Source organism: Amblyomma americanum, chromosome 11 (genome assembly GCF_052857255.1).
Source record: "Amblyomma americanum isolate KBUSLIRL-KWMA chromosome 11, ASM5285725v1, whole genome shotgun sequence".
Classification (NCBI taxonomy): domain Eukaryota; kingdom Metazoa; phylum Arthropoda; class Arachnida; order Ixodida; family Ixodidae; genus Amblyomma; species Amblyomma americanum.
Window position 1 is genome coordinate 59,795,871 of NC_135507.1, and position 12,100 is coordinate 59,807,970.

Here is a 12,100-nt window from a genome sequence, read left to right on the forward strand (position 1 = left end):
GAAGTTTTATTGAAATCGGTTGACAGAGAGCCAAACCGCTAACTCGTTAAGCCAGATATTAGGTTGCTGTGCGCAATGCGCCCTCCGGTGGGAAAGTGTAATTCAAGGAGAACTGAGGAGGAAAGCAGCCGAAGGGAGGAGAGTGTCGCTACTTTCACCAAGACAAAACCTACACCCACCTAGCGCCACCTACCACCTAGCGGCAACAGCCACCTAGCGGAATACAGACTATTTCTGAGAACAGATAAGTGGACAGTTGACAACAGGCCCTGAAAATTATAATTGGTTTTTTTGGGAAAGGAAATGCCGCAGTATCTGTCTTATATCGTTGGACACCTGAACCGCGCCGTAAGAGGATTGATAAAGGAGGGAGTGAAAGAAGAAAGGATGAAGGAGGTGCCGTAGTGGAGGGCTCCGGAATAATTTCGACCACCTGGGGATCTTTAACCTGCACTGACATCGCACAGCACACGGGTGCCTTGGCGTTTTTCCTCCATAAAAACGCAGCCGCCGCGGTCGGGTTCGAATAATAATAATAATAATAATTGGTTTTGGGGGAAAGGAAATGGCGCAGTATCTGTCTCATATATCGTTGGACACCTGAACCGCGCCGTAAGGGAAGGGATAAAAATTGATTTTCGAGGAAAGGAAATGACGCAGTAACTATCTCACATCATCTCAGTGGACACCCGAACCCCCACCATAAGGGAAGGGAGGAAGGTGGGAATGAAAGAAGAAAGGAACAATGCGTTGCGAGTTGGGGTAGTGGAGGTTTCTGGAATTATTTCAACCACCTGGATATATTTAACGTGCACTGATATCGCACAGCACACGGGCACCTTTTGCATTTTGCCTCCATCGAAACGCGGGTGCCACGGTCGGATTCGAACCCGGGTACTCCGGGTCAATACCCGAGTGCCCTAAACACTGAGCCAGCACTGCGGCCTGCCAGCTCCATTTTAGTGGAGGTAAGACAGAGCTGCCGCAACGTGACAGCGACACATTGTTGATCGCGAGGAACTAAAAACGCCGCAGCCTGTTCCGTTACACGCACAGCAAATTTGTGCTTTTTGCAATATCCTTTGCACTTCGTGCCGTAGATTATTTTTTTTTTATTCAAGAAGTGTACCGTGAGGCATAAGTTGAGAAAATGGGAAGGAATGGAGGAGATAAAAAGTTAGAGAGTAAAGACCCATTTTGCTGAGGTAGCCGCAGAGGTTGCAGATGAAATGATTGTTCATGGTCCACTTCACGTAGTCACGCTCACAGTTCCACCGCAGGCCCACCTCCGAGAGGAGCCGTTTTCTAATAGCAGCCGTCGCTGGGCATGTCCACAACAAGTGAGGCAAATCACAAATGTCCGCTGCAGCGCCACAGTGAGGGCACCTGTCAGTTGCTGGCAGATCTTTTGCACGCCACCGATGACGGACAGATATGGTGTCAGAGCCGCCCCTGCCCGAATCTGGCGCACGGTTACCTTCTCCTGCCGAGTAAGATTACGTGTAGAGGGTGCGAACACTGAGGAACTGTAGCGTATTCGCTGGCGCAGAGCTTGGGAATTGTAAACATATGAGACAGGAACGAATCTGGTGGAAGAGGGGAAGTTGATGATGCAGGCAAATCGCGACATCATAAAACTAAAAAACAAGCAAAAAAAGTTTTTGCACCTCATGGTGATGCGGTGACCACGTCAAGGGGCATTATCGCACCCGGAAGCCAACGAGTGCGCAGAAAACCTGCGCATTCTCTTCGAGGAGGTCACCGTAAGAGAGCGAGGAGGAAGCCGCTGGGCGAGGGAAATCCAAGGGAGGGGGGCAAAGATCTCACATTTTTGCTAGTTTCTTTAGATGCACTGCACCAACAACAGCTTGGAAACAACCAAGCCCTATACCATGACCAGTTGGAATATTGTGCTCTTCCTACGTTGAGCGGAAATTCACACAATGGATATGATGTCGCTTTAAAGGAAAATAAGCATTTATTGCTCTCGACTACTGTCCAAGGAGACACAGTATTAGGTTATATGTAGTTATTGGGAATAAGCTTACAAATCTTCCGCGCAAAAATTGTGTGCCCTGGTCGATGAAGTTGTGTGATACAAGTTTCATAATATTATCTTGAATCATTATAGCAATTGCATCCCTCGCCTATAAATCTCATATTTTGCTTTCCTGCTACATTTTTGAAGCCATGTGGTCTTCTACAGCGGTCACCATTTCATTGACATTTTACCTTTCTGTTTGGCATGTCGTCCATGAAATTTGCATGACTATTTTTGGAAATATAAAGGGAAGAATGGCGCAGCATCAAGTAATGAGGACAACAGGAGAGTACACACATGCACAAGTGCCAAATTTCAAGTTTATTGTTTGGCTGCCACTATGCTGAATTTATACAAGGCAACAGGCTTCCACACATGCACACACGCTCAAGCGGGTGTGTCCTCTCCAGCTGTCCTCGCTACTTCATGCTGCGCCATTCTTCCCTTTAGCATGTCTGACCAACTTGCCCAATCCTATGCAGTTCTTAATTTATTTTCTACAATATTCTAACATCCCGGATCGGTTATTGAACAAGTAAACAAATTTGTGCTTAGTAGTGTAAAGCCTGCATTTACTGCTCGATAGTAAATGTGAATGTACAGCTGGAGTACCATTCCACCAAATAACATCCTTTCTGTGCAATTGTCTCTACTTTCTACAATATTACTATTTTTAAACCATCAAGAACATGTGGATGCCAAACTAAATTAGCAACACCACCTAAATTACGCTGCCACCACATGGAGGTGTATGATTCTAACCTTCTGCATTGAATATGTACGGGATATTTCACCGGAATTCTCCGGTAGTTTAGTGCTTGTTCCTTGCGTGTCACATGAGGTTGTGGTAGAAAGACTCACTTTCCTCAAAAAAAGAAAGTAAACAGGATTGCGAATCAACACGGCTAATTTGTAAGCAGATGAAAGAAAAGAATAAAAACAAGGGTCCCATAGTTTTAAATATCTTATTGGAATAACATTATTAATATATATATATATATATATATATATATAAGGGTAATTAAAAGAGGTTTAGAAGTGCTGTTCTCACAGTGTAGCCATCCCAAAAAGTGAAGAACCAACCTGCCGAATCTATATTTCTGTTTCAACAAATTGAAATATTCCTTGCCAAGTCGATGACGAAGAACGTGCAGACGTGCGCGCACAAATTATCCGAAGTGTTCTGGATCCATAAAGAGGAAATGGTTGCACTCATATCGCATCAATAAGCGTAGCAGTGGTTGATTTTTATCTTTTAGTTCTTTGACCCGTCACTCTTTGCAACATGTGCGCTCCATCTAAGCATGGCTGAAATTTGTTTTTAGTTCATCTCTGTTTTCTAGTGCCATATCTTTCAACCCATAAATTTAAAAACATTATAGAGTGACCAGTTGTTAGTTGGCGTATGCCTGTGTCATGTCCACAGTGTGCTTGTGCTGCCATCATGAGTAAAGGCAGTCGCTTCGCTGCAGTGCTCACAGTTCTATGAACGCTCACCCGTGTGGGTACAAAGGTGGCGCATCAGGGCGCTCTTCAGAGCAAAGCTGCCGACAGCTTCAGCTTTCTGTGGGCACAATAACCGTGTACTTTGCAGAGATGAAAAAAAATTTATTGACCCGATTACAAATCCTCGAAACTGTTGCAGCACACAATTACAACTGATAAAACACTCCCAAGCAGGAAGTAACCCAATTTAGCACAGATTTGAGTCTGCAGTGGCATACCGTCTAGACAGGGTTTTCAACTGAAAACAAAGACGTCAACCTGTAGAATGCATCTTCGCTGCGAATAAGGACCCCGTGATGGGAGCGGAAACGTCAAGTAAGACCTTTTTCTGGTTGGCACCTCTGTTTTCAAAAGTATTAATGCTCACAACACAGCTAAATCTAAGGATGAAGTAGAAGTTTCTCGAAGCTCACTGGTTTTTAACAAATGCAACTCCATGAGCGGTTTATCAATTGGAATAATTTTTTATGTCAATGGCACCTTTTGAGATATGCAGTCCCCAAAGCACGTCCACTTGAGTTTCCGTAAGCACAGCATAAATACAGTGGCTTGCTATAGAAATCCTTAAATACCCCGAAACCGCCGCTGTAAAATGGAATGAGAACAACTGCTGTCGAGATAGTGAGGTGAGTGTTTGCCTTTTGCCTCCAAATCTATAAAGCATGTTTGTCAAGACTGACAATGCAATTTGTAATAAAAGTATGCAACATGCAATGATAGCAGATTATTCGAAAACAGATAATGCACAAGAATCTAGTGAAGTAAAGCCTTCATTATAAAAATTTAAACCAAGAGAAAACTATAAAAGCCTGCAAACAAAAGCAAACAATGTTTATCATCAGGCAGCTAAGTTTTGTTTCTCTGCTCTTGAGTCCCAATAATACATCCACAACATAAGCATGGAAAGAATAATGAAACAGCATGCTTCTCTAGTGGCATTAAACTCGCAAAAGAACGCAGAACTCCTCTGACGTAAGTAAGTCAATTTGCTAGCTAGTGGCAAACACTGCAACCACAATTCACATACATCATTTAATGCGCTGAAACTAATAAAATGACGACATGATCATATCTGTACATGCCACGATTTCAGTCTCATTCATGACAGTACCAGCTTAGTATTTTTAAGGAGGAGTGAAAGCAACCGAAGGGTTGATCTGTGCAGATGTACATTGAAGATACGTAAATTTTGCAATTTTTTTCTCAAGAAGGCAAATTAAAAAGAGACAAGTTAGGTAGCAATGGTTTTAACACCTAATGTTGGGAAAACGTACCAAAATTTTGAGGAACTGTGGTTTTTGAAGCGTATTTGTTGTTCTAATGGTGTTTTAAACTGTGTTTCTCTTTAAACTTCATTGTGCAGAACTGACACTGATAAGGTCTTCCACTCCTATGGGCTCACACATGCTTAACAAGGGCTGTACTCTGTTTAAAGGCCATGGGGCAGAGCTGGAACTTGTATGGTCTTTCACACGTGTGGGTGCGAAGGTGTGCCACCAGTGTCTCCTTTTGAGCAAAGCTATTTCCACAGTGGTCACACTTGTATGGACGCTCACCCGTGTGGGTAAGAAGGTGTCAGTTCAGCTGGCCCTTTTGAGAAAAGCTGCTGTCACAGTGGTCACACTTGTATGGACGCCCACCACTGTTCGTACTCGGGTGGTCTGTCAGGGCGACCGTTTGAGAAAAAATGTTCCCGCAATCATTACACTTGTAGTTGTGGTCATCCGTTTGGGTGAGAAGGTGCTGCTCAAGGCAGTTTTTCTTCGTGAAGCTCCGATTGCAGAGGGGGGACTGGTGCAGCTGCTGACTCATGTTCTCCCCACACAGCACTCCGAGCTTGGGATCAGCTGTGACCAGGCCTGCACCAAGAAAGGCAGGGTGTTTTCAGAGAAATATGAGGCCCTCTTCCCCTCTTCAGCATTTGTGGCAGAAGGCCCGAGCATCAAGCTTTACGACAGTGGACGACGACAGAGTCAGCGCACCTCAGCTGCCGTAATGTGAAAACTGTGAGGCCACATATATGCCCGTACAGATGCCTCGAGCAATGTGCTGGTGAGGGCTTTTAATAAAGGACATGTTTCAATCAATCAAGCATTTCTCAAAGCTTATCTGGCTTTCCACTGCGCAGTACACCGCGAATACTATACGCTGCCGTATCAATGCTAGAACTCGCTGAACACATTCAGCACATGCATATATGCCCATGTTTTAACAGCGGGAATCTGCTTGGCACACGAAATTAACAGCAGAAATATTTTGTGCACATCTATGCGATCGTAATATGAAGCGAAAACTTGTTCTTCCAAGGTGGTCAGATGTTTGAACTTTGATCACACATACGTATGCTAAACAAATAGATGAACAGCGAGAACTACCACAAAAGGTGCCACTGCTGACGACACAGCTGGTTATATGCACCATGGTCTAGTTGAAGCAAGCGCCTGAGTCGCGTGAATCTTCTCATAAAGAACTGCGGTCCTTCTAGTCAATATAAAAATGGCCACAACCACTTCCCACTGCCATACCAATTGTCTGATGTCTGCTAGTTGCCCGAGCACTGCCAGCAAAGAATAATCCTGGCAGGTCCGGCTGCCCGGTGGCAGCCTGAAACCGCTCATCCAGCCAGTAGATACACTTTAGAGTCACTAAAGACTCTAGGTACACTGCCACAATAAAAAAAAAAGTAACATGTTCTGGGCAGCCACTCGAAGTGCGTGGGGCAGTCCGAGGAAATCGAGCACCTGGCTCCGCGTTCTTGCAACCCAAAGTCAGCATGCAGGCAGCCACAGGCGAATAATCGAAGAGGCCCAATGTGGTAATGCCCACAGCAGGAGGCGGTGCTGATACTCTCTTACAGGTTGGTCGATGGAAAGGAGAATCCTCGAACACTGTCGGGTCGATGTCAGCAATCCGGCCCTGTCGATGCCTCTGTGGGAGAGGAATGCCACGCAACAGGTGAAAACAGGTGAACAAACCCAACAGGTGAAAAAACGTCCTTGTACTCCCCCCTGTTGTCCAATACATAGGACCTCTGTCGAGGTCGCAACAGTCTTTCAATTACCATCCAAGCACGACCTTTCAACAGCATTGCTCTGTTCGGATACCCGAGGCCAGACTGGCCACTTGATGCTGCCTCTGTCGCCGCCGCTGCCGTGGTCACCCCGGTCGAGGGAGTTCGCGCCTTAATCCGCTTAAGCTGGAGTGCATCCGGATCATAACAGTGCCCTATAGGAATACATGCCAAAAAAAAATTTCTAACCAGTTTCATGATTTCACAGTGCATTGAACATGCCGTCCCTTCGTAAAGAAAAGCCGAGCTAGTGCACCTTAGAACAGATTGTGAAAGTCTGAAATGCCATTTCAAAGGCGATGTATATTTAAAGCACCGTGATTCGGGGGAGCGCGTGTCACCTTCGGCTGGGAGCGCTGGGGGGAGTGCGACACACGCGTAACAAAACATCAGAACAATTTCTTCCGTTTCGCAGTCTACTCGTGGTGGCAGCCATTCGTTTACAGTTGGCAAGTACTTTGAAGACAACTGACAAGTGTGCAATGTCGTGTGCAATGTCATTCCAAAGGCAAATATAGCAAGCGCTATATTTTCTCACTGATGCAGTGGTTCAAACTGGACAACCTAGGCAGCTCTGCATGAAAAGTCCTCAAACGGCATGATAAACAAAAGAAAGAAAACCGGGTACCGTAGCAGACGACGGCGTGGACGAAACCTCCGACCGCCTCCACCGCCCGCTACAGTGTTTGTAAAGGCAGCGGGGTTTTGGGGGTCAATGGACTTACAGGCTTCTTTCGATGTGGAAACTTGAATAAAGGCATTATTTTTTTGAATCCAGCAAAGTTGCAAAATTGCCACCACATTCAAGAGAAGTCTATCGTAATTACGCAATTTTAAGTCGACCTATTTTTAAAAATTTCAAAATCCAAGGTTGGGGCAACGACTTAGAATCGAAAACAAAGCTTGACACCATAAATAAAGGCGAAATAAACAATGTATCTCGCATGCTACAGCATGGTTGCATTTTTGCTGCACGGCTTCGTCGCATTGCTCTTGGTGCTGGCCTTGAGCAGCTGCTATGTCAACGTACAGAACCGGCATCCCCGCACCGCGCGCGGCAGCCTAAGACGGCTGTCGGTAAGCAGGAAACTGGCATCCCCCCCTTCCCCTCCACTTCCCACGTGTGGTTGCAGATCGCGGCTGCTGATGAGCGGCGGCGTCCCAATAACTCATTTGCGTTCTACTCTTAAAAGGCATCTTTTTACTTTTAACTGCGCACTCAGTGCTTAAGGGAGCGTCGATAGTTGATGGAAGGGCCACTGTTCTAATCGCGGCGGCACCGCTACTCGGAAAGGCAGCGGCGCTTGGGAGAGTCGGTAGCCTACGGAAAATCTGCCGCCGCTCATGCATAGTTTCTCTTTGGTTCTTACACATTTGGTTACTAATTGTCGCGTTTTACAAGTTTTTAATGTAGTGCTTCTTCAGTCGTCATTTGTGCTCCGGGTCCGGTAAGCGACCGGTGCTTGTTCTCGGATACATTCAAGATTGCTGTCATTCTTTATGCTGAAGAAACGAACAATTGCGCCGGGGCACAAGCTCGACATTTGCAACGGGCGATATAGGCGTGGCAGCTGCAGTGAGGCAAAATTTTCCGCTGTTCCATGTATTGTCATGATGTGGCTGTTTGCGAAGTGCAAGATTTCTCTAAACAATGATCACGACCGCAGCGCTAAATACACGATGGCCCAAGTGTGGAGGAACAGTCCGGTGACTATGCTCCATTTCATACATCAGGTGCAATGCTGTCAAAGCTAGCGCACTTGTGTGCGCTCCCTGCATCCACAACCAAAAAGTAGTGTATTCCTTGTGGTGAGCGAAACATGGTGAATCCTTTGTATGCAGGCTTACTACATGACACATTTGTCATGAACTTGATCAAATAGACTCTTACTGCTGACATCATGCTGTACCTTTCGCGTGCCTTAGGCCACTCGGGCACAAAACAAGCGCAAAGTAACACGCCTCCCTTTATTTTCCCGTCCGGACTACTACCGTACCTTCCACAGCGTTGCACCTGATGTATGAAACGGAGTATAATACATTTTCATTTAGGAATGTTGCTTGGGCATGCCTGCACATGGTAGCGGATAGTGGCTGGCGATAAGTGCTGGCCGCAGGACAATGTTATCACGTTCTATTATCAAAGGCCAAGCTTAACCAACCTCCAAGTTTTTATTTTTCTGAAATGTGATATGAGGGTGAACTTACAACCATGTAAATATGGTACTTGACAAGTGATAATGCACAAGACTGGTGTGGTGGAGTTTTCTTTCTTTTTTCTAATATTTAAACAAAAAGAACACACTCAAAACCTACGAGTAAAAGCAAGAAACATATATCATTTGGAGGTTGGGCTTTGTCTTCAGCAAGCATTATGTACTCATGGTAGTATAAAACACGAAAAAAAACACAACACACGGTAAAACACAACGTTTCTTTCACCTGCTTATGTTTTTGCTGGTGGAAGGCCAAGAAATAATGTCAGTAATGCACAAAGTAAGAGCTCACTAATTAAACCCTCATTATTTGTAACTCCGAATACTTTGAATTGCTGGCATGGACGGAACCAATCCCTATGCAAGTCTGCGGCATCAGATGTTCACTGATTCGGACACTACGAATCTGGCATGGGTTAGTTCGAATGGGCCCCCGAAAGAAGGCTGCATCTACGAATGACCGACCTGGCAAACAGTTGACACAAAAGCCCTAATTAAACCTGGCTGCATCTGGTGGAGTTGCCCGCACACCTCTCTCAGGGAGGCCCGTCAGGGGGGCCCTCCCATTTTGAAGACATTGTGCTTTGATGCCCCCAACAAAGCATGCGCAAAAAGGGGTTGATGGAAGCGTTAAAAATAATCATTGTTACACTGTTTTCATCTCAAAAGCTGGCGACTATTGCCCAATCTTTTACCAAGTAAACTTCCCGTGATACAAGCGGTGCGCGTCAGTCTTTTTCGAAGCGGTTCAATAATTCAAACATTTATACTGGTCCCTTGAAGTTTGAGTTAGCGAGCTGCAACTAAATTATACACCCAAATCTTTTTGCAATATACCATGTTCCAATGAAATATCTCACTTTCATATACCATGCCAGTCCCAGTCAATTACAGAAACAGCTCAGTAACATCACACTTCTTAGGGATAAGAGAAAGGAAGTGAAAAATTGCCTAGTGCCTGTTTACTTTGAGGCCATGCAAATTTGCATACCTTTAGCCAATCAGGCTATTATATTGTTAGCTAGCAATGCCTCCCATATCCAATTTCAGTAAAAGGCAACAAACCTTTACAGAAGTGTGGTTTTTCCAGAGTGTGTATTGAGTTCATGGTGTTCTAAAAAGTGCTCTTCATTGATCGCCTTCGTACAGAACTGGCATTGATATGGTTTTTCTTTCTTGCGGGCTCGCACATGCCTTGTAAGGGTTGCATTCCATGCAAAAGCCATGGGGCAAAGCTGGCACTTGTACGGACGCTCACCAGTGTGGGGGTGAAGGTGTGCCACCAGGATTTGCTACTGAGCAAAGCTGCTCCTGCAATGGTTACACTTGTGTTGACGCTCACCGGTGTGGGTACGAATGTGCCTCATGAAGTCATATTTTCCTGCAAAGCTCTTTCCACAGTGGTCACACTGGAAGTGATGGTCACCCGTATGGGTGAGAAGGTGCGGCTCTATGAGGCTTCCAACTGCAGTGGGGGACTGGTGCAGCTGCCTGCTCATGGTTTCCCTAGGAAGCACTGTGACCTTGGGATCAGCTGTAACCACGCGTGCATCAAGAAAGGCAGGGTACTTTCAGTGAAATGCATGACCACACATATTGCCGCTCATTTTTTGTTGTGCGCAGCAACCTGTAAATACACAAGGCAATCTCACACAGTAATTAGGCTAATAAATTTCACTGACCATGGTTTTCTGGTTTTCATCCAGTGGTCCGTGGTCATACGTGGTCCGTTTGACAGACCAGAAGTCTTTTTTATCTGCTGTCATATCGTCATTTTAAGCGCAGTGTATTCGTTCATGCTCTTTTGTTTGCTTTCTTTTGTATTTTAGGTAACCGAGTGCATTTAACTTTGCTCTTTGTCTTTCTATAAAACCCTGTGTGTTAGCTTTTGCTTCTTTATCCGCATTTTTACTTGCTTTGTTTTGTCGCGATGTACGATGTATCCTTGTACCGCTCCTGCCTTGGCCACCAAATGGAGGCTGGCAGTATTGAATAAAAAAAAGAATACATGAAGAGGGCGCACGCATGGATTTAAAAATTCCCGGTAAAAATTTATATATTAATAAGTCTTTGTTTGTGTTACACAACCCAATGTTAATTTGTCATGGTATTAACACCATCATAGGGAACAGGGAAAATGATCTTCCTTGTGAGCTAAAAATCAATGCGGTGAATTATGCCGGAGACTCATTTGCTAACATACTCAGCAAACACTTTTTAGCTGCCAGAGCATACCAATCCTCTATTAGCTGTCACTTAACCTGAACTGTAGAGCCGTGCTTGCCCTCCTGCAATACTGATTCGATATCTTCGTCCCCCTATTTAAGCAGATGCCGTTTCTATAGCTATCGCATTTTGAAATACGTGCTCACCTGGAGATGATGAAGTTGCTGTTTTTTCTATCAAATGTGCTGTTAATATTATCACTGCACTTACTCATAATTGTAACAGAATGCTGCTCTTTGATGTATTCCCCAGCAAATTAAAAGTTTTGAGTGTTGGCGTGCAACATTTAAGTTTTTTAATGGAGGCAACAAAAATGACCCATACAATTATCGTCCCATTGCGGTATTGCGTCTGTTTTCAAAATTAGCTGAACCAATACTTTTCAGGCCAAATAATAAATTATTACAAGCTGAACTTCTAATGCCTCCAACAGTATGCCATTCAGGCTGGTAAATCAACCCAATCAGCACTGGTTGATATTAAAAATGCTAAAATTAATCATTTTGAAGTCTTTTTTTCTTTTGGAATTTTTTTTTTATTTGTGTAAAGCCTTTGAATCTGTGAAGCATTCAACACTACTTCAGTAATTCGAAACTTATGGGATCCGCCGAGTTGCAAATTCTCTTTTGGAGAGTTGGACACGTGATTCAGTATACTCAGAATGACGGTGTAAAATCCAGTTTTGGTAAAGCAAATTTCAGTGTGCCTCAGTGTTCAATTTTGGGACCCCTTTTATATATTTTATACATCAATAACATTGTCAACATTCCATTAACTCCTAATATTATGTCGTATGCCGGCGATACTAATGCCTTTTTTCTGGCTCGTCTTCAAGTATTTGAACAGCAATCTAATATCTGGCTTAACGAGTTAGCGGTTTGGCTCTCTGTCAACCGATTTCAATAAAACTTCAACAAAACAAATTTATGCTCTTCCATACAGAAAAAAATCATTAGATCATCAAATCAAATTCGCTTTTAATGATCCATAACAGCGCGATAGACGGGACAAAGAAGAGGAGACACAACACACAGCGCTGAC

General features: G+C 44.4%; 1 long non-coding RNA gene across 1 annotated transcript; it reads right to left on the reverse strand.

Annotated features, from left to right (window-relative positions):
* Window positions 1-4,016: 4,016 nt before the first annotated feature.
* LOC144110039 (uncharacterized) lies at window positions 4,017-6,309 on the reverse strand. The gene is made up of 2 exons (XR_013309684.1): window positions 6,236-6,309; window positions 4,017-5,406 (listed from the first exon to the last, which is right to left on the reverse strand). It is a non-coding gene; the product is annotated as an uncharacterized LOC144110039 (long non-coding RNA).
* Window positions 6,310-12,100: the final 5,791 nt, after the last annotated feature.